The sequence below is a fragment of the Erinaceus europaeus genome, chromosome 8 (assembly GCF_950295315.1).
Source record: "Erinaceus europaeus chromosome 8, mEriEur2.1, whole genome shotgun sequence".
In the NCBI taxonomy this organism is placed as follows: domain Eukaryota; kingdom Metazoa; phylum Chordata; class Mammalia; order Eulipotyphla; family Erinaceidae; genus Erinaceus; species Erinaceus europaeus.
Genome location: NC_080169.1, coordinates 80,107,075 through 80,127,669, shown reverse-complemented (window position 1 = coordinate 80,127,669; position 20,595 = coordinate 80,107,075). Strand labels below are relative to the sequence as shown.

The 20,595-nt window shown below is 35.9% G+C and overlaps 1 protein-coding gene across 5 annotated transcripts in view; it reads left to right on the top strand.

Moving 5' to 3' along the window:
- The window catches only part of IMMP2L (inner mitochondrial membrane peptidase subunit 2), a 777,851-nt gene that overhangs the window by 247,794 nt on the left and 509,462 nt on the right, over positions 1–20,595 (top strand). The window lies entirely within an intron of this gene.

Sequence of the window (20,595 nt, the reverse complement as noted above, 5' to 3'; positions counted from 1 at the left end):
CTGCAGGGTTGGTAGCTTCACAAGCAGTTCTGAAGCAGGTCTATAGGTGTCTGTGTTTCTCTCCCCCTCTCTGTCTTCCTGTCCTCTCTCAATTTCTCTCTGTCCTACCCAACAACAATGACAGTAACAACAACAATAATAACATCAGCAGCATTAAACAACAATGGCAACAACAACAAAAAAAATAGCCTTCAGGAGCAGTGGATTCATAGTGCAAGCACCGAGCCGCAGCAGTAACCCTGGAGGCAAAAAAAAAAGACAAAGCAGGACAAATTGTTAAACAAGAATCCAAAGGTAGGAATAGAGCAGATTAAATTATGGGTATTCGTGTGGGAAGAAGCTAAGAAGTCTATTTTAGGTATGTCTCAAGGGGCCCATGACTTTGGTAAATTTTGCCTGAGCCTGATAGCTAGCTAGCATGAAGATGGACTAAAAATACTGTCTGAGAAGATTGTTTCAGATTTGAGAATAAGGCAAGAAAGCTGGATTAGAGCAAAGAGTTAGCTTCTGAACTTGAGGAATGTACATAAATACCATTAACTGTTAACCCCATCAGTCTGACCTAGGGCCCATATCTATTTATATTTAGCACAGGAGCTTGTGTAACCTCTGAATACCTGTCAGTTTGAGCTTTCAGTCCATGATCACATCTGGGAACATAGTAGGCTGCACTCATTTTAGGACCAGTCTTTGTTACTGGCAGAATAGACTGACCCAGCCTCCCTGCAGAGAGAGAAGTAGTCCTTTTGGTTATATTCTTAAGGATATGTTGTATCTTTATCCCTAAGAATCATTTCATCCATAGGTTTGTCCTTACCATATAGCTTGTTAGCATTAATTTAAAAAGAAAACTTGCCTTATACATTTGTATAACTTGAGGCAAATGTTATCTACCTTTTTAGAGATGAGATAACTAATACTTAGATTTTTAAGTAACTTCTCCTCAATCACACAGCTATCAAGTTATAGAGCCAGGATTTTCGTCTATGTTATATAGTACTAAACCAAATCATAGCTTATGCTGTTTTTTGTTTTTTTCTGTATATTCTTGTGTAGGAATATATATATATGTGTGTGTATATATATATATATATATATATATATATATATACATATGTATATATTTTTTTACAAAGTAAGTCATGATAGTAGGCAGCGGGGGGGGGGTCGGGCGGTGGTGCAGTGGGTTAAGCGCATGTGGCACAAAGCACAAGGACCGGCGTTAAGGATCCCGGTTCGAGCCCCCGGCTCCTCACCTGCTTCACAGGCAGTGAAGCAGGTCTGCAGGTGTCTATCTTTCTCTCCCCCTCTCTGTCTTCCCCATCTCTCTCCATTTCTCTCTGTCCTATCCAACAACAAACAACATGAACAATGGCAATAATAATAACCACAATGATGCTACAACAACAAGGTCAACAAAAAAACAAAGGGGAGAAAGCAGCAGTGGAATGAGTTTTTCAATTTTTTTCATTTCTTTTAAAATCTACTTATAACTTTGAATTATTATAGATTATTCTCAAATGATGCATATTCATAGTGACTTGAAATATAGTAATAGATATTTTATAGATACATTCTTATTGATAATATTGAAAAGCATATTAATTTGTTAAATGCAACAAGTCAAAAGGTTGAGGATATGTACAAGATGATCTAACTCATATCTCAAGATTTAAGATACAAAGTAAGAGAGTAAGAGAGTAAGTAAGAGATACAAAGTGAAATGTAAATACATATTGGACATATAGGAGAGGAGGACTGATTAGGGACTCGAAGATTATAGCACTTCAATGGTGGGTGAAGTATGCTAATACTTATTAGGGAGGTGGAGACCTGAAACCATATCTTTAAGACAATAAAGTTACGAAGCCTTTTCTCCAATAAATATGTTAAATAAATAATAGGAGCTAGAGGGGCTGGGCAGTGAAGAACCTGGTTGAGTGCACCCATTATCATTGACCCTGTGCTTCCTGCCAGTGTGTATGGGGTCACTCATGAGCAATGAAGCAGGTCTGCAGGTGTCTCTCTGTCTCCCTTCCACTCTATTTCCCCCTCTCCTCAATTGCTATCTGTACTATCCAATAAAAATAGAAAGAATAAAAGAAAGAAAGGCTGCTAGGGCAGTGTATTTATAGTTCAGGCACCAAGTCCCAACAATAACCCTGGTGGCAATAAAATAAATAGATGTTAATAATAATAGCTAGCTTCTAGAATGAAAGATGCAACTATAAATGTCTACATAACCTAAACCTACAACTTGAGATATTGTTTCATACCTATATAGAAGATAGCTTTATATAAACATAAGCTATTACAATATGTTTCAAAGAAGAATGTACTGATAACACTGTCTTCAAGTTGCTCAGTTATTCTTTCTTTTCTTCTTTTTTTTTTTAGGTCTTATATGACTTACATTTTAAATAGCATTTAGTGTTAATGGCATTCTAGTCTTTCTATTCCATATGAACTGAGTAGATCTGATGTTTAATTTCATATTGATGAATAGTTCATTGTGGCCAAGACCTAAGTGTAGGGGTTGGAATGAGAATGACAATGTTTTTTTTTTTTTTTTTTTTTTTTCTGACATCAAACTAGTATTCTCCAGAGGGAGATTTAGCGAAGGTAATTGAACTGACCACAGCTATAAATTAGGTCTATACCCTAAACTTACGAGTACCAGCCTTTATAACAGACTTGACAGGAACACAAACCTGTTAAAAGAAAATGAAACTGTCCTCAAGTTGAAGTAATGGGAGTGTCATAGATGATGACACTTTGTAGATTCTTCTTCTTAATTATTATATGAGAACAAAATCATCTTTGCAGCTGGTCTTTCCTCGTTTTCATTTACCTTGACGAAATCTCACACCTAGAGATTTGAAACATGACAGACAACAGGTGTGACTCTGTATCTAATTGACTACAGTTTTTGTCCTTTAAGAATTGGCTATGTTGTTAACATCTGTAACTAATGAAGACAGCCTTTTTTCCTTATCTGTGAAATTCTTTCCAAAGCCTAGTTATATTATATGTCTGAAGCAAGTCACAGACTTAAATAAGTCAAATTATTAAATTACTCTTGCTGGAAGAATAGATTTTAAAGGAATGATGAGTTTCAGTCAGTTTAAGTGCAGCTGGCAAGCAGTCATTCATTATGGTCTAGTGTGACATTGATTTTTGACTGAAAGAAATGGAAACATAGCAGTAACTGAGTATCATTAAGGAAACATTCTATATTATTGATGTACTTTGTTTCCTTAAAAGCTACTATCAAAACTTTATTCAAATTGTAATTTGATTGTACTAATGAGAAAATCTATTTCTTGTGAATGTCAAAACATTCATTATTGTGAAAATAAGATATATTCCAAACTACTACCTTAGCAACTATTTCTACCACTCTTCATTAAGGACACAAGCTATGTTTTTATAGATAGAATTTCTTTTTTTTTTTCAAACAAATTCAAAAATACCACTTTATTATATTTAGTAAGAACACATATTGTCACTATGCAGAGTATATAGACTCTTGAAAGAAAATTAGTAGATTTTTACCCATTTTTTAGCTCCTACATTTTCTCATCTACTTGCCATATTGAAGGGCCTTGGCACTGAAGTATAAATAGTTGAAAATGTGAGAAATTAAGTTTTCTGGATGTCACAGAGGATCAGCAGACATAAAGAGATTAGGAGAAAAGTTTGGTCTTGCGAGGCTGCATCATGAGTTTGTGTGTTGTCTGTTTTCCATTGGACGTAATTCAGCATAGCCAAGTACTCAAAAGCGGGGGTGGTTGAAAGGGATTGAAGGGAGGAGCCAGTGATGGTCGAGGAAGAATTCAGTTGATGGTAGGAGTGGTGCACAGACACCAAAGAAAAAGAGATAAGAAACTACTTGTATGACAACTGTCTTGTAAATTATTATTTTCCACAATAAACTGTGCTTAAAAGTGGAAGGTTTAACTAGCATAAATTAGGCCTTGCTAAATAAGTGTCTAGCAGATTGAATGCTGGATTTTGAGGACTGATCATAGCTTGCTATACATAAGAAGTCTCTAAAAGGAAAATAAATGAGTGATGTGATTTCTGGGAAAGTGTACAGTTACCCACAGCCATAGTTTGGATAGCAGGCTGGTTTTATGACAGGGAATTTCATGTGAATTTGATTCAGTCATTCAAGTTCAGTTTGCTAGACATTAGGAATAAGCCCAAATGTAAACATGAGGAAGATACTCTAAGGAGGAGGCACCATAAAGGCCATTGTTATTTTGGACATCATAATAACAAATCTAATACATATGTTCTATATCTATATCAGATATGCTTATCTCTACTTTGCCTCCATTTTAATAAAGAAAGTTGTGATCATTCCAGTTATGACCAGCAAAGTAAACACATTGCCATTTAATTTTCAGAATAATTCTGAAAGGAAGCTCTTATTGTGCTTATAATTACATTTATGAAAGTTAAGTTTTGGTAAATTTATTTATATTTTATTTTACTTTTGGTAAAGACAAATTGAGAAGAAAGGAGAGAAAGTGAGAGAGAGAGAGAGAGAGAGAGAGAGAGAGGAATCTGCAGTATTGCTTCACTACTGGTGAAGTTTCCTCCTGCAAAAGAAGACCCTGGTGCTTGAACTTAGGTCCTTGTACATGTTAGCTACTGCCAGGCCCCATGGCTTGGAAAATTTAAGGAAAATAAGCAAGGTTACAAGCCTACTATGTGTCAGAAATTAGGACTCACTAAATATATCTGAATACAAAACACACTATATACCAATACAAATTATGAAAAATATTTAATTTTCCTATATCATTTGTTTATATTGGATGAATTTTCAGTACAGCTTATATTTTGCATTTGCGTATTTTGTCTTCTTTTTAAAATTTTTTTGTATTTATTTTCCCTTTTGTTGCCCTTGTTTTTTTCATTGTTGTTGTAGTTTTTATTGTTGTTGTTTATATCATTGTTGTTGGATAGGACAGAGAGAAATCGAGAGAGGAGGGGCGACAGAGAGGGGGAGAGAAAGATAGACACCTGCAGACCTGCTTCACCACTTGTGAAGCGACTCCCCTGCAGGTGGGGAGCTGGGGGTTGTAACCTTACTCAGGTCCTTGTGCTTTGTGCCACGTATGCTTAATTCACTGCGCTACTGCCCAACTCCCGTCCATATTTTGTCTTCTATAGGTTTTTGTCACACTAAAATTTTTCTGTTATTTATGATGGGAACTTTAAAAAAAAGATAGCAGTTGCAATACTAGAAATTCCTATACTTAGACATTATTTCACTGTTTCATGTTTTTATAAATTTGTATTTAATGATTTTACATCTGTCTAATTTTCCTGCCTTTTATAATAATAGCAGCTATTAAGTGTTTGCTGTATAAGAAGGAATGATATATCAATATATTATTACAAATAAGTCAAGGAGGATATAGAAAGAAGAAATAAATATATTGGTTTGGGAAAATGAGCATTTTAGATTTAGCTAACTTCGGAATTCACTTTTTTTGTTCACTCCTGGTGTGTGTGTGTGTGTGTGTGTGTTGCTTTTTCAGAGCTCACTTTTTTCCCAGGTGATCACTCTTGGTTTGCATGAGACAAAGTGATTTTCCTTTTAAGTTGCCAAATTAGTTAGTGTAGTTAATTACCTCTGATTTTTCTCTCCTAAGGAAGTTCACAATGATTTTTTTTTAAGTATCTACAAGCTAAATAGCTCCTAAATAGTCCTCACATCTTGCTGAATATTACTTTCCCAGTGAGATTCTCTCTTTAGTAGATATGGTGAATTATGAAAAATATATGTACTTCTGTGTTTGAAATTTTATTGAGATTTGTGAATTCTTTAAAATAAGTTGTTTTCATTCCTTATATAGTATCTAAACTGCTTTTAGGAGCATACAGATACATATAATGACAATGATTCTATGTCAAAACTTTTCTCTAAAGATCATAAGTACAATTTTGTTGACTGTCATATGTGTATTCTTATTACTTGTCTGTTATAATTGCAAATAAATTGTTTAAAGTTCTTGCCTTGTTTTTCCTTAACTGGTAAGTTCTTTTTGTGCATTTTGTTGCCTTTGTCAGAGCTTTGTCAGTCATCACCCATTCCTTATTAACATTTATCCATTTTATAACTTGAAAGTGAGGTGTTTTTAAAAATTCTTTATTTTTCTTTCTTCTTGAGTAACCACAAGTCTAAAACACTTTTTTTAACTAAAAAAAATTCTTCTTTTGTGTTGTTTTTTCTCTAGAGTTCACTACCAATTGTATACTTGGTAGTGTAGTGTGTGTGACTACTGTCTTTCTCATATTCACTCACTAAACTGAGTGAGTAGCATGATATTATGAGACAAAGACAGAGAGGGAGAGAGAGAAGAAGAGGGAGAGGAAGAGGGAGAAGGAGAGGGGCCAGCAGTGGAGCACCTGGTTGAGTGCACATGTTATAATGTACAAGGCCCTGGTCCCAATCTGCTGGAGGAAAGTTTTGTAAGTGGTGAAGCAGGGCTGCAGCTATCTCTCAGTCTCTTTCCTTCTCTGCCTCCCCATCTCTCAATTTATGTCTGTCTTTATCCAATAAAAAATTAAGATAATAAAATAGAGAGAGAATCTTAATAAAAAAAAGAACAAGATTGGAGGTGTCATACTTCCTGACCACTGTAGTCAGAACTACCTTGTACTGGAACCAAAATAGACACATAGACCAGTGGAATAGAATTGAAAGCCCAGAAATAAGTCTGCATACCTATGGGTAATTTTTGACAAGTAGCAGGGGGCGAGGGGCATTGAATGGAGGAAGGAGAATCTCGTCAACATATGGTGTTGGAAAAAATGGATTGGAACATGCAAACAAATAAAATTTGGCCACCACATATCACCATGGACAGGTCAACTCCAGAAAATCAAAGACATGTTATTTAGACTACAAACTATCAGTTGCATAACAGAAGACATTGGCAGAACACTTCATGATCTGTGCTTTATAAATATCTTAAACTCTCTAATTCAGTAGCAAAGAAAAGTTAGTGGGATTAAATCAAACTGAAATACCTATACACTGTAAAGGGTGTCACTACCCAAACAGAAAGACATCCTGTAGTGTGGAAAGAGATCTTTAAAATCTTTATACAGAATACTTCACATAAAGGACTAAAAACCAAAGTATATATGTGATCAGTACATTTAACCCTCCCACCCCCCAAAAAAAAATCTCCTGTGAAAATGAGGCATGGACATAAATAAAACTAACTGAGGAATAGATCTAAAGGGCTAACAGACACTTGAAAAGGTGCTCACAGTCACTGATTATATGAGAAGTTCAAGCAATGAGACAACAGTGAGATACTACTTTGCACCTGTGGAAATGTTGTACATCAGAAAAGGCAATTACAGCAACTGTTGGAGAGAATGTAGGGTATAAAGGACAACTTCTTTCCTGCTATAGGAAATGTAAATTGATTCACCCTTGTGGAAAACAGTTTTGATAGTTCTCAGAACACTTAAAATGGAACTACCCTATGACCTAGCAAATCTTTTTCTGGGGATTTACCTGAAAGAAGCAAAAACACCTATCAGAAAAGATCAAGGTATACCTATGTTCATAGCAACACGATTTGTAATTGTTAAAATTTGGAAGCAATCCAGATCTCCAACATATCTATAGCTAAAAAAAATGTGGTATATTTACTTGATGGAATGCTACTCAGCTATTAAATATGATGAAGTCATCTCCTGGATGGAATTTGAAAACATAATGTTAAGTGAGATGAGTCAAAAAGAGAAAGGCAAGTACTGAATAGTTTCATTTATATGCAGGACTTCATAAATAGGAACTGGGTGTTGTATGCTTTACATTGGGTTGTCCTAGCTCTCCCCGCCAAAATAATTGGATCAGTCCTGCTAGTTTTGCAGGCCCGCTTGGCCCCGCCCCTAGGAACCCCGAGAGAGTGCCAGAGTTCCAGAGTTGGAGAGTTGCAGAGTTCGAGAGTGCTTGCGCCGCCGCGGGGAAAGAGGCAGCAGAGTTCTGTTTGGTGATTAGTTTGGTTTAGTTTATGAATCGTTGTTCCTGAATAAAGAAATACAGCTTCCCTGCCCAGCCATATGTCTCTGGTTGTCTCTGTTACCCGCCCGTGAAGCTAGCCCGGTCAGCTAGAGCTGCCGAATTTTAACAACAACTGGGAACTGGGAAGGAGAACACAAAGTGAAATATGGACTGGGCTTGATGTGTTGCATCAAAGCAAAGAGCTTTGGGGAAAGAGAGGCAAAGAGAACTTTAGGTTCCTGGTGCATAATGAAATTGTACTCAACTGTCAGTGACTGCACTATAAAGAACTAATCCCTCAATTAAAAAAAATATATATATATATATGATGTCGCACAGATTATAGGATCTAAGTGCTGGGCAGTAAATATTTGGTAAAAATAAATTAATGAATGAGTAAATGTGATACCATCTCAGCCTAAAGTTTCTTATGAACAGTGCTAGAATTGTCCCATTTTTGTTTTCAAACTGTATTATGAGATTTAATATACTTAAACTTTTGTAAAATTAAGAACAATTTTATGATTGTTTTTTTTATCAAAATTACATTTGAAATATAGGATAAAGTAAGTACAATCACTTGATATTAATTCTGCATTTCTTCCCTCATAAGTCTCTCTAGTCCTCAGATCCTGTGTGATCTAGAATATAGAAGATCTTAGCAATATTTGAGTTGATAATAGACCTCAGTAAGCATTTCAAATTGAAGACATAAATTATTTACAGAAGAAATTGTTTTTTACATTTATTATATTGATTGTAGAAGTGATCCAGCAATGAAGAACACTGAGCATTAACTCGCCCATTTTTATGATTAAAACAAATGCCCTAAACACACATTTCTTTTTCTGTCCTGTCATAACAAATAAAGATCCTTTCACCCCATCATCTTATTATTGTTTATTTTCTGTTTGGTGATTTCCAAAGAGACTTGCTGTATAGGTTATGGTTGGAAATTTATTAAAGCTTGGAAATCCCTGCTGTTCTATAAAACTCAAAATAAACCTTGTGCCTGCCCCTCTAGTACTGTCCAGGGTCCTTTTTTGAAATTACTACTAAAAGCTGAGAAAATGTATCACAAAGAATTCTTACTAAAGTTTGTACTTCATATTGTTAACATTTAAGATTTTTCTAATGTAACAATTATCACATTTTTAAACATAGTGGATAAAATAAAGAGTTTTTAGTTGGACGTTATTGAAGTACATTTTAAATTATATGAGTGTTTCAATGGATAAAATAATTTCTTTTCACTTTTTATTAAAAACTCTAGAAATTCTGTATTAGATAGAACTTTTTTGTATGGCGAAGGTTATTCTAACTATTAAACATTTAATTGACTTACAATAACCTAGAATCATTGCAAAAAGTAGTGAAAGAGAATGCTGTAGGTGGCATGACACTTAGATCAACTATATTGAACTCAGAGAAACTTTTCTGTCAAAAGTTAGAGCTGATTTTTAAGAAAAAGGACTTATTGAGAGGGATGTCCAGATGCATGGCTGTGGAGTAACAGCTGCTGTGTTTAATTCCTCCTGGATAACTAGTAAAAGCAAGAAAAATTACCTAAAATCTCAGCAAAATATGACCAGGATTCTTCAGAAATTCACCTAGTGGGCGTTGTATTGTTATGTGGAAAACTGAGAAATGTTATGTATGTACAAATTATTGTATTTACTGTCAACTGTAAAATATTAATCCCCCAATAAAGAAATTTAAAATATCATATATATAAAAAAAGAAATTCACCAAGCACAGGTATTTACAGACATGTATGAGAGAGGAGTGAGGAGTGAAGGAGAAATTGAGGAGTGAGGGAGAGAGTCCTAGGACTAAAATGTCTCACTCATGGACAGCTGGCCCCAAACTGGGAGTATGACAATTGAGGCAAACCACTTCTGTGTCTGAGTTAAAACCACCTGATCCATAGGTGAGTACACATAGGTGTGGCTTGTAGACAGAAAGCAGGTGAGGGAGCAGTTCCCAGGACTAAAAAATGGTGCTCAAGTGGAGGATAGAAAATCAATACTAGAAGATACAACCACCAACTCTGAATTTAAAAATTGGAGAGGAACAGATTTGGAGAAATGACACACTTATCTCTGAAATAGCAGGTTCCATTAAAGAGAAGAACATCAGAGTTATTGGGATCTCAGAGAAGGAGGAAAAGGAGTAAGGAGTAGGGAACATATTCAAAGAAATTTTAACAGAAAAATTTCCATGCCTGAGCAATGTTCAAAATATAGAAATGCAAGAAAGTGAGCACATGCGTAATTTTTTAATGCAAAATGACACAAGCAAGACACATTATTGTAAAACTATCCAAAACTAGGGACAAGGAAAAAATATTTCAGGCTACCAGTGAAAGGAACAAAATAACATACAAAGGCAGAACTATCAGGCTGCCATCATATTTCTCATCACAAACTCCAGAGAAAAGGAGAGAGTGGAATGGCATATTCAGAGTATTAAAAGATAAGAATTCCCAGCCATGAATTCATTATCCTGTAAATATGAGGGAGAAATAAAGCACTTTGAAAACATTCAGAAACGCTAAGAGTTTGCCACCATGAAACCTGCCTTGCAAGAATTACTGAGAGGAGTTCTACATGAAAAGAAGTACAAGAATTCCAGCTTTTAATATGATGGTCAGTATTAGAATAGAACCAGGAACACAGCAACAGAGAAAATGAGACATGGGGGAGAGCAAAATAGTCAAAGCAACACAGTCTAATGTTGGTGAAGCAAGGTCAACCTGAAAAAGACTCTTGTAGATATTGTAAGCTAGACACAATATTCATGATAACTACAAAACAAATATGGCACTAACACAAAAAGGGAACACACACACACACACACACACACACACACACACACGACAAAACCACTATAGAAAACCATCCATATATAATAACGCAGACGCAAACAGGAAAAGAGGCAAAAAGAACATAAAGCTACCCTGAAAAAAAAAAACAGAATGGCTACCAGCAAACCAAATTTACTAATAATCTACCTAGATGAATGAATGGCTTAAATTCACAGTCAAAAGATTCAGAGTGACTGAATGGAATAAAAAGCAAGACCTACTATTCTGTGTCTCCAGGGAATACATATCCAAAAGAAAGATAAACAGAAGCTCCAGATGACAGGCCAGAACAAGGTATTCCAAGCCAATAATGCAAACAAAAGGGCAGGGACAGCTATTTGACTATCAGATAAATTAGACTTTCAGGCAAAGAGGTGATAATTGGCAGACATGGACACTACATTTTGGTCAGAGGGACAATCATACTAACATTAACAGTAAGACATAATATATATATATATATATATATATATATATATATAACATATATATAAGATATTAACATTAAGACAATCATATTCTATAGTGGTTTTCTATAGTGGTTTTGTCATATATATATATCATATTAACAGTAAGACATAATCATATTCAATGTATATTCTGTCAGTATGCATGCACCCACATATGTAAAAAAATAACACTACTGACATTAGTTTCAGCACAGTTTTAGTTAGAAACTTCAACACACCACTCACAGCAAGAGACTACTCATCAGGAAAAAAAATCAACAAGAAAATAGAAGCCTTAAATGAAGTCATAGATGAAATGAACTTAACAGATATTTTCAGAATCTTTCACCCTTTTTGTGCCCCTTAAAAGAATATACATTCAGTTCAAGTGCACATGGAACATTCTTTTTTTTTATTATTTATTTATAAAGAGGAAACACTGACAAAACCATAGGATAAGAGGGGTACAACTCCACACAGTTCCCATCACCAGGACTTCATATCCCATTCCCTCCCTTGATAGATTTCCTATTCTTTAAGTATCAACCATGTGTTGGGACACAGAAACAGCCTTAATAAATACATGAATATGGAAATCATAAAAAGTATTTTTTCTGACCATGAGGCAGTAAGGTTAGGATCAACCAAAAAAGAAATGAAAAAATAGACCTAAAATGTTGTTTAGGAGACTGAACAATACACTTCTAATCAATATATTGATCACTGAAGAAATCAAAAGAGAAATTAAAAGCTTCTTGGAGAATAATGAAAATGAAGAGACCAACTATCAGACCCTGTGGCATACAGCAAAACTGTACCAAGAGGGAAATTTATAACAATACAGGCCCATATTAAGAAATAGCAAAGATCTCAAGTAAGCTACCTAATTTCACAACTAAGCCAGCTTTTAGAAAAGGAGCATCAGAGTCTCAAAAGCTAGCAGGGAAAAGGAAATAGTCAAACACAGAGTGGAAATTAAAGAAATAGAATCTAGAAAGATAATCCAAAAGATTTATGAAACCAAGAGCTGTTTTTTTTTTTTCTTGAAAGGAAAGGATAAATAAAATAGATAAACCACTAGCTGGAGAGAGAGAGAGAGAGAGAGAGAGAGAGAGAAAGCTATGATAAAAACAATCAAGAATGAGAGAGATGAAATTATAACTGAAGATCGGGGATGCAGAGTTATATGTGAATATTATGAACTTCTTTATGGAAATAAATTGGACAACCTAGATGAAATGGATGCATTTCTAGAATCATACCACCTGCGGAACCTAACCCAAGAGCTTAAGCCAGTCACAAGCTTAGAAATTGAATCAGTTACCAAAAATCTACCCAAGAGTACTAAGCAAGATGGCTTTGCTAACAAATTATATAAGACTTTCAAAAAAGAGCTAACATCAACTCTCCTCTAACTATTCCAGAAAACTGAAGAAGGGCAAGCACTACCTAATACTTTCTTTTTTTTTGTTTGTTTTGGACTGGGGAGTTGGGCAGTAGCACAGCAGGTTAAGTGCACGTGGTGTGAAGCCAAGGATCTCGAAAGGATCCCAGTTCAAGCCCCCGGCTCCTCACCTGCAGGGGAGTCACTTTACAAGCGGTGAAGCAGGTCTGCAGGTGTCTGTCTTTCTCTCCCCCTTCTTTTTTTTTTTTTTTTTTATTTTTTTTCTTTTTTATTTAAGAAAGGATTAATTAACAAAACCATAGGGTAGGAGGGGTACAACCCCACACAATTCCCACCGCCCAATCTCCATATCCCACCCCCTCCCCCAATAGCTTTCCCATTCTCTATCCCTCTGGGAGCATGGACCCAGGGTCATTGTGGGTTGCAGAAGGTAGAAGGTCTGGCTTCTGTAATTGCTTCCCCGCTGAACATGGGCGTTGACTGGTCGGTCCATACTCCCAGTCTGCCTCTATCTTTCCCTAGTAGGGTGGGTCTCTGGGGAAGCTGAGCTCCAGGACACATTGGTGGGGTCTTCAATCCAGGGAAGTCTGGCCGGCATCCTGATGACACCTGGAACCTGGTGACTGAAAAGAGAGTTAACATACAAAGCCAAACAAATTGTTGAGCAATCATGGACCCAAAGCTTGGAAAAGTGGAGAGGAAGTATTAGGGAGGTACTCACTGCAAACTCTAGTGTACTTCTGCTTTCTTACTTTGGTGCCATACTCCAAACTCAGTCAATTTCAGCTTTGCGTTTCTACTTCTTTTTTTTTTTTTTTTACATGCATAACATTCCCCAGATTCCCATTTAACAATACAACCTCCACTATTTCATTCATCATCTTTCATGGACCTGTATTCTCCCCACCCACCCACCCACCCACCCCAGAGTCTTTTACTTTGGTGTAATACTCCAATTCCATTTCAGGTTTGACTTGTGTTTTCTTTTCTAATCTTGTTTTTCAACTTCGGCCTGAGAGTGAGATCATCCCGTATTCATCCTTCTGTTTCTGACTTATTTCACTCAACATGATTTTTTCAAGGTCCATCCAAGATCGGCTGAAAACGGTGAAGTCACCATTTTTTACAGCTGAGTAGTATTCCATTGTGTATATATACCACAACTTGCTCAGCCACTCATCTGTTGTTGGACACCTGGGTTGCTTCCAGGTTTTGGCTATTACAAATTGTGCTGCCAAGAACATATGTGTACACAGATCTTTTTGGATGGCTGTTTTGGGTTCCTTAGGATATATCCCCAGGAGGGGAATTGCAGGGTCATAGGGTAGGTCCATTTTTAGCCTTCTGAGAGTTCTCCAGACTGTTCTCCACAGAGGTTGGACCAATTGACATTCCCACCAGCAGTGCAGGAGGGTTCCTTTGACCCCACACCCTCTCCAGCATTTGCTGCTGTTACCTTTTCTGATGTGTGACATTCTCACAGGAGTGAAGTGATATCTCATTGTTGTCTTGATTTGCATTTCTCTGACAATCAGAGACTTGGAGCATTTTTTCATGTGTTTCTCAGCCTTTTGGATCTCTTCTGTGGTGAATATTCTGTCCAAGTCCTCCCCCCATTTTTGTATGGGGTTATTTGTTGTCTTGTTGTTGAGTCTGGCAAGCTCTTTATATATGTTGGTTATTAAACTCTTATCTGATGTATGGCATGTAAAGATCTTCTCCCATTCTGTGAGGGGTCTCTTGGTTTCTATAGTGGTTTCTTTTGCTGTGAAGAAGCTTTTTAATTTGATGTAGTCCCATAGGTTTATACTTGCCTTAGTCTTCCTTGTAATTGGATTCGTTTCATTGAAAATGTCTTTAAAATTTATGCGGAAAAAAGTTCTTCCAATATTTTCCTCTAAGTATCTGATAGTTTCTGGTCTAACATCCAAGTCCTTGATCCACTTGGAATTTACTTTTGTATTTGGTGAAATACAGTGATTCAGTTTCATTCTTCTGCATGTTTCAACCCATTGTTTCCAACACCATTTGTTGAAGAGACTCTGCTTCCCCCATATAATAGTCTGGGCCCCTTTGTCAAAGATTAGATGTCCATACGTGTGGGGCCTCATTTCTGGGCTCTCAATTCTATTCCACTGGTCAGTGTGTCTGTTCATGTTCCAGTACCAAGCAGTTTTGATGACAATGGCCCTATAATACAGTTTGAGATCTGGCAGTGTGATGCCTCCGGTTCTGTTCTTTTTTCTCAAGATCGTTTTGGCAATTCTAGGTGTTTTCTGGTTCCAGATAAACATTTGTAGCATTTTTTCTATTTTCCTAAAAAATGTGCTTGGGATCTTGATGGGGATAGCATTAAATTTGTAGATGGCTCTGGGTAATATATTCATTTTGATGATGTTAATTCTTCCAACCCATGAACATGGAATATCTTTCCACTTCTTTGTGTCTTTTTCAATTTCTTTGAGTAGTGACTCATAATTTTCAGTATACAAGTCTTTCACTTCTTTGGTTAGGTTTATTCCTAGATATTTTATAGTTTTTGTTGCTATAGAAAAAGGAACTGATTTCTGGATTTCAATTTCTTCTAACTTAGTGTTTGCATAGAGGAATGCCACTGACTTTTGAATGTTAATTTTATAGCCTGACACATTACTGTATTGCCTGATGATTTCCAAAAGCTTCTTGCTGGATTCCTTAGGTTTTTCCATGTATACTATCATGTCATCTGCAAATAAGGAGAGTTTGACTTCTTATCTTCCAATCTGTATCCCTTTAATTCCTTGCTCCTGCCTGATTGCTATGGCAAGAACTTCCAACACTATGTTGAATAGTAATGGTGATAGTGGGCAGCCCTGTCTAGTACCTGATCTGAGGGGAAATGCTTCCAGTTTTTCACCATTGAGTATGATGTTGGCTGTAGGTTTGCTATATATAGACTCCACTATCTTCAGGAATTTTCCATCTATTCCTATTTTTTGTAGTGTTTTGATCATAAAGGGATGTTGTATTTTGTCAAAGGCTTTCTCTGCATCTATTGATATGACCATGTGGTTTTTGGTCTTGCTTTTGTTGATGTGGTGGATCACATTGATTGACTTACGTATATTAAACCAACCTTGCATGCCTGGGATAAACCCCACTTGGTCATGATGAACATTTTTTTTGATATACTGCTGTATCCGGTTGGCTAGAATTTTGTTCAATATTTTCGCATCTATGTTCATCAGAGATATTGGTCTGTAGTTTTCTTTTTTGGTTGTGTCCCTGTCTGCTTTTAGTATCAGGGTGATGTTGGCTTCATAGAAGCTGGCAGGGAGTATTCCAGTGTCTTCAATCTTCTGGAAGACTTTTAAAAGTAGAGGTATTAGTTCTTCTTTGAAAGTTTTGTAGAATTCATTTGTAAAACCATCTGGTCCAGGACTTTTATTTTTGGGAAGATTTTTGATAACTGTTTCAATTTCATTAGCTGTGATGGGCCTGTTCATGTTATCCACTTCCTCTTTACTTAGTTTTGGAAGTTGGTAGGTATCTAGGAAATCATTCATTTCTTCCAGGTTCTCTAGCTTGGTGGCATATAGTTGTTCATAGAAGCCTCGCATGATATGTTGAATTTCTGCAGTGTCTGTTGTGATTTCTCCTCTTTCATTTACTATCCGATTTATTTGGGTCTTCTCCCTTTTTTGTTTTGTGAGTCTGGCTAAAGGTTTGTCGATTTTGTTTACTCTTTCGAAGAACCAACATTTACTTTCATTGATCTTTTGTATGGTTTTCCTATTCTCAATGTTATTTATTTCTGCCCTAACTTTAGTAATTTCTGTCCTTCTGGTTGCTTTAGGATTCCTTTGTTGTTCTTCTTCTAGGTCTTTGAGATGTGCAATCAGGCTGTTTATTTGTGCCTTTTCTTGTTTCCTAATGTGTGCTTGTATAGCTATGAACTTCCCTCTTAGGACTGCTTTAGCTGTGTCCCAAATATTTTGATAGCTTGTGTCTTCATTTTCATTGAACTCTCGAAACATTTTGATTTCTTCCTTGATTTCCTCTTTGACCCAGAAGTTGTTAAGAAGTGTACTGTTGAGCTTCCACATTTTGGCACTGTTACTAATCTTTTGTTGATTGTTAAATGTTAGTTTAATTCCACTGTGGTCTGAGAAGATGCTTGGGATGATTTCAGTGCTCTTGAATAGGCTGATGCTGTCTTTGTGGCCTAACATATGGTCTATCCTTGAAAATGATCCATGTGGATTTGAGTAAAATGTGTATTCCAGTTTCCTGGGATGAATGACTCTGAAAATGTCCAATAGTTCTAGTTTATCTATCTCTTCATTTAGCTCCCTTATGTCTTTACTGATTTTCTGCCTGGATGATCTGTCAAGTTGAGATAGTGGGGTGTTGAAGTCCCCTACTATGATTGTGTTACTGTTAATATATTGCTGTAGCTCTTTCAGTAGAAGTTTGATGTATTTAGATGGCTTCTCATTGGGTGCATAGATATTAATAATTGTTAAGTCCTCTTGATTGACTGATCCTCTGAGCATTAAGTAGTGTCCATTCCTATCTTTTTTAATCTTACCTATTTTAAAGTCTATCATGTCAGATATGAGAATAGCTGTTCCTGCCCTTTTTTGTGGGCCATTGGCTTGTATGATAGTTTTCCATCCTTTCACTTTAAGTCTGTGTTTGTCTTGTTGAGTTAGGTGAGTTTCCTGTAGACAACATATTGTTGGGTTGTGTTTTCTGATCCATCTTCCTACTCTGTGTCTTTTAATAGGTGAATTCAGGCCATTGACATTTATTGATATCAAAGATTGAAGATATTTTAACGCCATTCTTGTAGAGTTTTAGAGTGTTTTGATATATGTCCTATTTGTGGTGGTCTGACTGTTTATAGGAGACCTTTCAGAACTTCTTTCAGGGCAGGCTTGGTGATGGTTGCTTCCTTCAACTGTTGCTTGTCTGAGAAGGTTTTGATGCTTCCATCTAGTCTGAATGACAATCTAGCAGGATATAGTATTCTTGGCTGAAAGCCTTTCTCATTGAGCATTCGATAGATATCTTGCCATTCTCTTCTGGCCTGTAGTGTTTGTATGGAGAAGTCTGCTGCTAATCTTATGGGTTTTCCTTTGTAGGTGACTCTTTGTTTTTCTCTTGCAGCCTTGAGGATCCTTTCTTTATCCTTATTCCTTTCCAATCTAAGTATGACATGTCTTGGTGTCTTTAGGTCTGGGTTAATTCTGTTTGGGACCCTCTGGGCTTCTTGAATCTTTATGTCTTTGGTGTTGTCTAGACTAGAGAAATTTTCAGCTATTATGGCCTGGAGAATGCTTTCTTCCTCCCCTTCTCTTTCTTCCTCTGGTAAGCCAATAATGCGTATATTGTTTCTTTTGAAGTCATCCCATAGGACTCTGTTGTTGTTTTCAGCATCTCTTAATCTCTTTTTGAGATCTCTTACTTCTTTTTTAGTTGTCTCTAATTCATCCTCAATTTTGCTAATTCTGTCTTCAGCCTCATTGATTCTATTCTCTCTGCCCTCTACTGCTTTCTGGAGTTCATCTATTTTGTTGCCCTGCTGTGATACTGTTTTAACTTGTTCAGCTAGTTGCCTTCTTAGCTCAGAGATTTCAGCTTTCAGCTCTCTAATAACCATGAGATAATTAGAATTTTCTTCCATATTCTCATTTGTTGTTCCTGCATTTCTGATTACAATTTTTTCAAATTCTATACTCACTCCTGTTATTATTTCCTTAGCTAATGTTTGGATGTTGAACTCGTTGTTTTGTGCTTCACCCTCTGGAGGACTTTTAGCTGGACTCTTGTCCTGGTTCGAGTCTCCAATATTTTTTCTTGTTGTTTTAACCATTTTAAATAAGTTAACAGTTTTTTCAATCCCTGAGTTGGATTTCAGTGGTGTAAAAGCCTTTTTTTTTTTTCCCCTTACCTAATACTTTCTATGAAGCGAACATCACCTTTCATTCCCAAAGCAGGAAAGATATCTAGCAAAAAAGAAAACTATTAGACGTATATCACTGATGAACATTGATGTAATGATCCTGAACAAGATCTTGGCAAATTGAATCCAACAACGTATCAAGAGAATAATTCATCAAGAACAAGTGAAATTAATCCCTGAGACGCAGGGATGGTTCAACATCTGCAGTCAATCAATGTAATTCATCATATAAACAAAAAATAAAGGTGAAAATCACATAGTCATTGGTACTGAAAAGTCATTCCACAAAATCCAACACCCATTTATGATAAAGACCTTTCAGAACTTGGATAGAAGGACCATTCCTTAGCATAATAAGGACCATCAATGATAAACCCACAGCTAACACCATTCTCTTTGGGAAAAGCTGAAAGCTTTCCTCCTAAAATTGGAAACCAGACAAGAGTTGTGCACTATCTCCTATTACTCAACAATCAGACAGGAAGGAGATATGAAAGGGATACATATTGGAAAAAAAGAAGTCAAACTATTACTATTTGCTCACAATATGATAGATAATATACCTAGAGAACCCAAAGACTCCATCAAAAAACTACTATAAATAATAAATTCAATGGAGTAGCAGAACTTACATGAACTTGCCAAACAAAAAACAATTGAACAAAACCAAAGCAAGCAAACTGTAAGACTTTTGAGAGCTATGGTTGTGATCTTTGTGAGGTCGGATTGTGGAGATAAGGAACTTTGGTAGGGGGTGTGGTGTGCAACTGTACATTGTAATTATACAGTCTTGTAAAATACTATTAATAAACAAATAAAAAGAATATTAAAAACAGGAGCACCTACCTTGATCACTTAATAGTAATTCTTATACCCAGAGGTTATAAAGTCATAACTTGTACTGGTGTACCACTATCCTAATGCATATTTTAATTTTTAAAAAATAATTCCAATATTTCCTTTCTAGTGAAAATTAAGAGTTCTTTAAATCAATAATTAAAGTAATTATAAGACCTAATTATACAATATAATTATTTTACACTGGGTTATATATTTTATCAACTTGGAGAAATTTTACTTTGTAATAATTGTGATTGGGTAAAAGAAACAAAATCTTGTAGAATGTTATTGTGTTAATGAATTGTTTGTATTTCAGATAGATGACAAATCAAGATTTATTATGACATTAGCAGTAGGTAGTTAAATAAAACTAGAACTGCCAGAGTTTGTTGGTATACTTTACCTTTTCATACTGTAATGGCAATTATAACTTTGAATTATTTTTTAGAGGTGTACATCATTTTACCTAGAATAGCGGAGACTATGTTTGGTCTTGGCTCTGCCTCCTGCAAATAACTATCAAAGTAACATTTTGAAAAAACTTTTGGGATGGGGGTGTAGCATAATGGTTATGCAAAGAGATTTTGATGCCTGAGGCTCTCAAGTTAGGTTCAGGTTCAATCCCCCATACTTCCATAAGCCAGAGCTGAGCAGTGCTCAGGTAAAAAAAAAAAAAAAAAAAAAAAAAAAAGGCAAGAAAGAAAAACCTTTTAGAGGCAGAAAAAACAATCCTTGTTAATGTTAGAAAATTTCGTTTAATATTTACCAAATTTACCCAATGTCGAGGCAATTTCTGTGGGTGGACACATCTGTGAAATTCCACTTCATCCATCCTATACTTCTAGCTCACACTGTATAAAAATTGAGAAATTATCTGTAGGAATAAGTTTGTCCTCTCTGTCTGGCCCAAAGAAGCATCAAGATACTTTTATGGTGGTTGTGTTTGGAGCCCTGTGCTCACAGGCTTTTAAGAGAATCCCATCAGAGTTGAAACATTCCATATATTTTTTTTCTTTAAAGAGAAAAGTTTCTCTTAAGGAAACAAAA